This window comes from Salvia splendens, chromosome 14, assembly GCF_004379255.2.
Source record: "Salvia splendens isolate huo1 chromosome 14, SspV2, whole genome shotgun sequence".
In the NCBI taxonomy this organism is placed as follows: domain Eukaryota; kingdom Viridiplantae; phylum Streptophyta; class Magnoliopsida; order Lamiales; family Lamiaceae; genus Salvia; species Salvia splendens.
This window is the reverse complement of record NC_056045.1, coordinates 10,648,028-10,656,351: the sequence shown is the minus strand read 5'-3', so window position 1 is coordinate 10,656,351 and position 8,324 is coordinate 10,648,028. Positions and strand designations below refer to the sequence as shown.

The 8,324-nt window shown below is 45.0% G+C and overlaps 1 non-coding gene across 1 annotated transcript; it reads left to right on the top strand.

Moving 5' to 3' along the window:
- Positions 1-6,512: 6,512 nt before the first annotated feature.
- Positions 6,513-6,632, top strand: LOC121766201. Its single transcript, XR_006042936.1, has one exon. It is a non-coding gene; the product is annotated as a U5 spliceosomal RNA (small nuclear RNA).
- Positions 6,633-8,324: the final 1,692 nt, after the last annotated feature.

The window sequence follows — 8,324 nt, the reverse complement described above, 5'->3', positions numbered from 1 at the left end:
TATTGCCAAAAATCTCCTACTTATACAGAAAGAAGGTCTAGACCCTTGATGCATTTAACTCCCTATCCCTCCTCATAACAATTAAAAGTCATGTCTAGTAAGCTTTTTGTAAAAGGATTAGCAAATCTCTGGGCCAGCCCGGGGATTAAAAATGGGCTTAAGCATATCGCCGGCGGGTCGCTGGGTTTGTAAATGGCCCAAACCCCGTGGGCCACCAAAATTGTGCTACTATGCGCAGTGTTTGTAAAACTACCGTAACTTTCTCTACCGAATTCCGATTGCAGCGTGTGCACTATCACTCGAAGCTCTATCAAAGATGAAGACAATGATGATCTTTTTAGATCGTTTAGAAACCATTTTTGTTAGTCGATTATTGTTTACATTCTGATCTTCTTTCTTTCGAACATACATACTCCTTTCTTCTATTCCTCTTCAAGCTCTAGCAATTTCACCCTACAATACATCAAAATGAGTTCTTAATTCACCTTAACAAAGAGATTAAAACAATGTTATACAAGACTGCAATTTGATATACATCAACTATTCATAAGTGTGCATATAAAATGATCAATTAGTGCCCATCGTATAGCTGACGACCCTCAGTGTTGTTGTCATATGACCTACCAATGGTATCCACAAAATAAAGTCTAAGTACGAGACATAAGCACATTCATTCATACTTAGGACACCCACAATGGGGCGCCCGATGGCGGCCATCGTCCTCGGGCGCAGACGATGCCTCTATTGTGAGTGCTCGCCATCGTCCGCGCCCTACTCCCACGCCCGATGCATCGTCCACGGAAGAAGCGCGGACGATGGGCCCGGACGATGGCACGCGTTTTTCATTTTTTGTATAAATACCCCTACCCCACCTTGATTTGTAACATTTCATTTCACGATTCCACTCTCGAAACTCACATTTACTACGAAATGGATTCAAGTCCCAATAGTTCGATGTTTGGTGAGGCGCGTTGGCTGGTACAGAACATGACGAATATCGGCCGTTCAATGCCAAAGCGCAGTACGATCCCGAATTCAGTACGGAATCGTACGGTTTGGATGACATGGAGCCGTCTCCAAACCGACCTGTCGCCCCTCCCGTCGCGCCACCGCCGCTTCCGCCCCCGCCAAAAAGAAGCGGATCCGGCACCGAGAGGAAAAGTTGCCACCTCCTGGCAATTGTGAAGAGTACGCCCCCGGCCGTACGAACAACCAGAGGCAGGTGGCGTACTGGGAGCGCATCGCCGAGCGCTACGATGCGGCGAAGCCGCCAAGCGCGTACAAGCGCCAACGGAAGCAGCTCCGCAAGCACTGAGATCAGGTGAAGAAGCAAGTCAACCTGTTCGCGGCGGAGTACGAGAAGTGCTCGAGGGAGCAGGGGAGCGGTGAGAGCTTGAGCTACGTGCGCGCTAAAGCGCTGTTGTCGTACCAGTCCCTATACGGCGACTTCAAGCATGAGGCCATCTAGGCGCTTTTGAGGGACAAGCAGAAGTTCCAAGGTGGGATTCTGCACACCGGTGCGACAAAGAGGACGAAGACCACCGAAGCTAGTGGTTACACGAGCAACGAAAGCGGAACTCATCCGGTGGACCTCAACCGGACGTACGAGGACATTGAGAGTTCCGGCACACCGATGTCCTCCCTGCGTCCCATAGGTGTCAAGGCTGCGAAGGCCAAGGGGAAGGCGGCGGTGACATCATCCTCGACCGCCGCCGCCCCCCATCGCCGATCCCGGTCCGGATCCTGACCCCAAGCCGGACGGCCGCCGCGTATGAGTCGTTGGCAACAACCTCAATGGCGAAGACGTTGTTGCAGACGCACAAGCCCTCAAGAAGTGTACGGACCCCGCCGAAACCGAATATCTCCTGGGGTTGATCGATGAGCTGCGCCGGAAGTTGGGAATTGCGTAGATTAGCCAACTTGAATCGTGTAACTTTTGTGTAATTAATGCAATCTTCGCAGGTTTTTAGTTATTCGTTATGTTTTTTAATTAGTTTGCATTATATATTTGAAAACATTTAAATTAATTAACAAAACAATAGTAAAACATATAGGGCGCGTCTTAGGGCGCAACATTGCAGGTGGGGGGTAGGAGGATAAAACTGATGATGTGGCGCACCTTAGGGCGCCCCATTGTGGATGGCCTTATGTCTCATACTCCTTCCGTCCCCAAAGAGTATGAACTATTTCTTTTTTCCTCCATCCCTAAAGAGTATGAACTTTCTAGTTTTAAAAAATTCAAAAAATATACTACCCCTACACATCATTTTATTTACAACTTTTACCATTACCATTAACACTTACCATTATAATAATGTGGACCTCACTCTCCACTAACATTATTTCCACCACCCTTTCTCTCTCTCTTACTTTTCCGCTTATTTATTAAAATTCGTGCCGAACCCAAAGTTCATACTCTTTGGGACGGGGGAGTATCAATTAGCATGCGAATGATGCGTTATTTATTGAAAGTGGACATGGTATTCTAGTATAGCTAAAATAAGCATCAGTATCAAATCACGGGGACTTATGATTAAGCTAAGTAACACAACATGATCTTCAAAACTATTTGGAAAAATAGAAATTTTGGAAAAAGTTATAACTAAGGAATAGGCTCCTTTCTAAAAAAGTATGAAAATTTGGTTGGACACAAATTTGAATGCATAATTTGTAAATAAAATATAGGTAGAGAAATCATAACAGAAGTTTTAATAGAGAATAGGGTCTACCTTATTTGTAATAGTTGGATTTCTAAAATTAGAAAATTTACTTTTCAGCATAGAATAAAAAGGAAATAATTCGTACCTTTTAGGATACGTGAGTAATATTTATCACCACTTTTTGCGGCTTTCCCAGTTCTCTTCATTAAGTTTGATTCTGGGTGTTGACTATCGATGGGAAGTGTTACGATAATTAACTGATAGTAGAAGCTTAGGTTCAGAATTAACTTGATTATATTATCTGTTCAAATCAAGATGAAAATTTACATATAATATGTTCTGGAAATGAGATATACAAATTTTACCGGACGAAATTACAATGGAAAATAAAACAAGAAAATTACACTGAAAATAACAGAATAAAATTACACTGAAAACTTGTGGAAAGTGGTAAGCCGAGTCGAGGAGTCCTCTTTCCGCAAGATGAGATACGCTCCGGTAGTGCTCTCGGTTTGGCGTGTCGTCCCCAAAGATAAAACGGCTTCGTCTCTGAAGTAGTAGCACCACTAGCAACAGAGCTCCGGCGAACGGGAGTAAGGAGGGGGCAGAGCTTCGACGGGGAAGATTATGCAGAGAGGGAGATAGCGTGTGTGCAAGATGCTTGTGTATGTTCTATTTTTGAATGCAATGGATGCATGCCTATTTATAGGCCAAGTCCACCTGCAGGGCATTGATAGAGTCAACAACCATTATGTGTGCTATGATGGCTTGACTGTAACCGCCGGGGATTATTGACTGGTGCACTAGCCAGTGGGAGCTGAAGAGACACGATGCACCTGGACATGCTACACGACGGGATACACCATGGACCGTCGGGGTCCATCGGGGACCTTTTGTCTCCCGTTATGCGTCGGGGTCCAGCGGGGACCTTTTGACTCCCGTTGTGAGTCGGGGTCCAGCGGGGACTTTTTTTCTCCCGTTGTGCGTCGGGGTCCAGCGGGAACCTTTTGTCTCCCGTCATGCGTCGGGGTCAAGCTGGACCATGACGTGGACTAAGACCCGTCGGGGATAGTGTGGAGTTTGGGGTGGTCTAAAAAGAACAAGCGAGGCTCGAACCACGCTCAACGACCAGCTCCAAAGACCACCCAAAGACCAATTGCCAAGATCCAAGGCACCAGGCACCAGGCACCCGACACCCGGTGCATGGGGCATGGGTCACCGGACACGGGTCACGGTGCACGGTATGCGGTGCGCGGGTCGAGGGCGGGCAAGGCGCGCGTATGCGCCCGCGTGGGCTCTGTCACCCGTCTTATTCCACGATAATTATTACACATGATAATTCATCTAATTAAAAACTTCATCCAAGAAGTTTATCATCCCCGATGTGGGATAATTAAGACCTAGTTAATTAATCCCTTAGTCTTTTCACATAGCTCATTTCTAGCTTTATTGTGACCAACTTTAATATATTATTTCTCACTCACCAGGAATCGGATTTGAGAAAATGAATATACTACGGTCATCTACTCGGAACGTAGATCGACGTTATTGCATTTAATTTCACAAAATTAAATGTCTTGTAATATTTATTATTAGTCAAAAATTATTTGACCAAGCACGATTCCAACATAATATACATTGTTGTAGTTGAGGAAGTTAGAGTAGATTTAAGGGATAAGAGGATCCACAACAGCGGCGAGCGGACCGGCTAGCCGATTTCCTGCGCTGGCCGGTCCGCTCGCCGAACCATTGCAGCAGGCGAACGCCAAATAGTTGAGAAAAACGGCGAGCGCACTCCGATTCTCGGGCGATGGTCGATGCACTCGCCGATCGGCTGGCCGCCATTGCAGGCTCCCGATCGACCAGCCGATTTTTTATTTTTTTTATTTAATTTTCGAAACACTATATATACGCGATTTGCACGTCATTTTCATTCGCACTACTTGTTTTAACGAGTTTTCTATCTATCCTTAATTTATGTACAAGAGCAACAACGCGAAATGGAGCACAACAACGAGTCTACTCCAGTGACGAGCGGATCTCAAACTCCCACGGTACCAGTGGGAAGTGGATGGGGTCCGATGGCCGGGTACTACAACATGTACCCTTGGCAGCAGATAATGCCCGGGATGGCATCCAGGGGCAGTATGCCGGGATGGCAGGGGATGCAGGGCGAACCGGCGATGCCGAGCGGGCAGGGGTACCCGGGATGCAGATGATGCCGGGGTGGGCACCCGGGATGCAGATGATGCTGGGGTGGCAGCCGAGGATGTAGCCGGGGATCCAGGGGACGCCGGGGAGGGGGACAATGTCTATCGCCCTAGTTTTGATTTTTTGATTGCTTATTCGCACACATCGACCCCATCAGAGAAGCAGTTCATTGGGTGTGATACTTTCTCCTTAGAGGAGTTGGGGATAGATCTCGGGGATGCGGACACTCCCGTTTAAACGGGGGGAGTAGGGCGGGGTCGGGGCGTTCCAAAGAAGACGAAGGGCAAGGGCAAAAGGGTGGTCGGCGAGTCGTCGCAGCCGGCTGATGACGAGAGCTCGACACGAAGGAAGTGGACGGATGCGGAGAACGTCGCGCTGTCCAAGGCGTGGGTGAGTGTTTGCGATGATCCCCTCGCCTCGAACAATTAGAGGATCGTCAACTTGTGGGCTAAAATAGCAGCAGCCTACAAGGCATTTTGCCCGGAGGGGAGGCCACGCAGTGGGGAGGAGTGTCGGAAGGGGTGGGACCGAATCAGGGTTGCGGTCTCCCGATTTTCGGGCTTGTACACCAATGCCCTCCGCATGCAGACCAGTGGCCAAACTGACGAGGACTGCAGGAGGATAGCGGAGAAAGCTTTCCCCGTGCCTGGGCTTTATAAGGAGTTCACCTACTGGAACTGCTATGAGGTGATGATGGACTCCGATAAGTTTCGGGCAGGTGTCGATGCTGGCTAGCCGAAGAAGCAGCGATTGAACTATACCGGTGATTACAGCGGCGGCAGCAGCAGCGGTTCCCACGACCTCCCCGATGATGTTCAGGAGTTCCCGTCCCCTTCCGCGTTTACTCGCCGCACTCGCCCGGTTTGTCTAAGGCGGGCGCAACGGGCTCGCCAGGGGACCCAAGAGGTCCAGTCCGCATCCCCCCTGTTGGCAGGTTGACAGCCGAGCTCGCCTTCTTCGCGCGTCAACAAACGCGGGCTCAGATGCACAAGATCTTAGCTGACTAGAAGGTGGCAACTGACCCCGAGGAGAAGAGTTTTCTTCACTCAATGCTCGTGAGTATGCGGCCGATTTGAATGCCGCCGCGGCACAGTTGGGGGGCTCAGACGCGGGCTCAGATGCCGCAGATTTGGGGGTCCCGGATAGCGGCGACAACGGCGGCGGCGGCGACGGCGAGGAGTGAGGCGGAGGCGGGGGGCTCGTGTGTGGAGGTGGAGTTTTTTTTTAAATAAATATAATTTTTTTAATTAATGTACTTTTTTTAATTAATGTACTTTTTTAAATTTTAATATTATTATTGAATTTTCCCGTATCTGTGTCGTAAATTTAATTCCGTATTTTGTGTGATTGTAATTATTTGTTTTTTATAATTTTGTTTATTTGTGGCTAGGCTATGGCTGGCTTATTTCTTATCCAGTTGCTTGTCCTGATGATGTGGCAGGAGGAGTTTTTAGTGCTGATGATGTGGCAGGTGGAGTTTGTGGCTAGGCTATGACTGGCCAATGACTGGCCTATCTCTATTGGAGATGCTCTAAAGAGTGATTTGGTATGTAGAGTAAATTGTCCCACATCGGGAGCGAGAGACCAAGAGTACTAAGTGCCACTATAAAATGAGGAGGAGAATGGCCTATTAAAATTTTGCAGCCGTGCGTTGGGGCACATAGCGAACTATTCTTTCGCCTTTTACTAAAGTATATCGTGTGCTCGTCGTTTAAAAGTGGCATACACCATTTTTTGGAGTGGTTTCCCTCTACGGGAAACCCCAGCAATTCATAAGTTTTTAACTTTTAATCTGGTAATTGTTTTTCTTCTGTTATTTTGCTGTTTTTGTATTAATTTTCGTAGGGACACTTGATTTGCTGCTACTTAGACTTAAGTGAGGGAGGGGAATGTGTTATGGTAATTGGTATATAACAAGATTTCAGCTTATAACTGAGCTGCTGAGCATATATAATTATTAGAATCAAAACACAATACGTGATTAATAATGTAAAATGGTTGATATAATATTTTAGTTGTTATGGTTAATACTGTTTTTTTACTCCTTCCATAAGTTGGAAACAAAACTTTTGAACACGAAAATTAAGAAATTGTGTTTAGAAATAGAAGTGACGAATAAAGTAGAAAATATAAAGAGAGAGTAAAGTATGTAATGAAATGAAGTAAAAAGGATTAGATGTTTTGTTTTTAATTAAAAAATGAAATGACTCAACTTAGTCGTGACATCCAAAAAGGAATACGTCTCAATATAGTTAGGACGGAGAAAGTAGAAAAAAAGAGTTGATTGATGATCTTCTTGCATTAAATCATTGATTCCAAAATAAAATTGGAGATTGTTGGACTTACAAATATCTTGCGTCAACTTTGGTCTCATGTTAGTTTTGTGATAGTGCATGCGTTTTATTTTAACGGTAAGATGATACTTTAATTTAAAAAGTGAACTATATTATACTAGCATTCTTCGTTCCAAGGTATATGCCACACTTTTCTTTTAAATTATTTTACAAAAAATGTGACATTTTCTGTTTTTAAAAAGTTATTTCACGCATAAATATATAATGTGAATCTTAGGATTCAAGACACATGTTTGCCCAGAACTTGCTCTTGTAAATATTTTAACAACCCAACAAAACCCAATAAGAAATGAAATAATAAAAAAGGTGGAAAAAGAAGAAGATGATGGTGTTATGATATAGATAGATGCTGGTGTTATGATTTAGATAGATGCTTGGAACCTATGGACCTTTTACAAAATAATGAAAACAACTCAAGGCAACTTTCACCAAAGCAAGAATCTAATGGCTCTACAAAACTAGCAACACAAGAACTAGAATTGCATATCGTAACATTCAATCTAAGCCCGACAATAGATTAAAATGCAATAACAAGGGATTTTGGATAATTCTTCAAAAGTTGAAGAGGAATGCTCACAATGGAGTCTTTGGTAGGTTTACAAAATGTTCAAAGCTGGCATTATAAAATTCTAACATGTTTATTTATATTAGGAGTGAAAAATGAGCAAAATAAAACAATTCTTAGTCAAAAAGTCACATTCCGGACAAAACATCCGACTGGGTGTTCCCCACGGCTCATTTCACCCGCCTGTGTGAAGTTTCTGAACAAAAATTGACCCCTCGACAAAAACGTCCGGCCGCGCGTTTCTTTCTGCATTGCGCGACTTTCTTAAAACGACCATAAGTTCCTCATCCGGGCTCCGATTGAGGCATGCAAGATACTCACGCGAAGCTCTTTCGACGATGAAGACAAAGGTGGTCTGAGGAGAGCATTTGGACTTTATCTTCATAGTGAAGAATCAGACCTCCGAATTCGGCTTGGCTCCTTGTCATGTCTCTACCCTCTTCTCGGAACTCAATCAACTTATGACCCTTGACATAGTTATATTCTATGAGTGTGAATACCCGGATTCACATCAATATATAAAAATATAATATC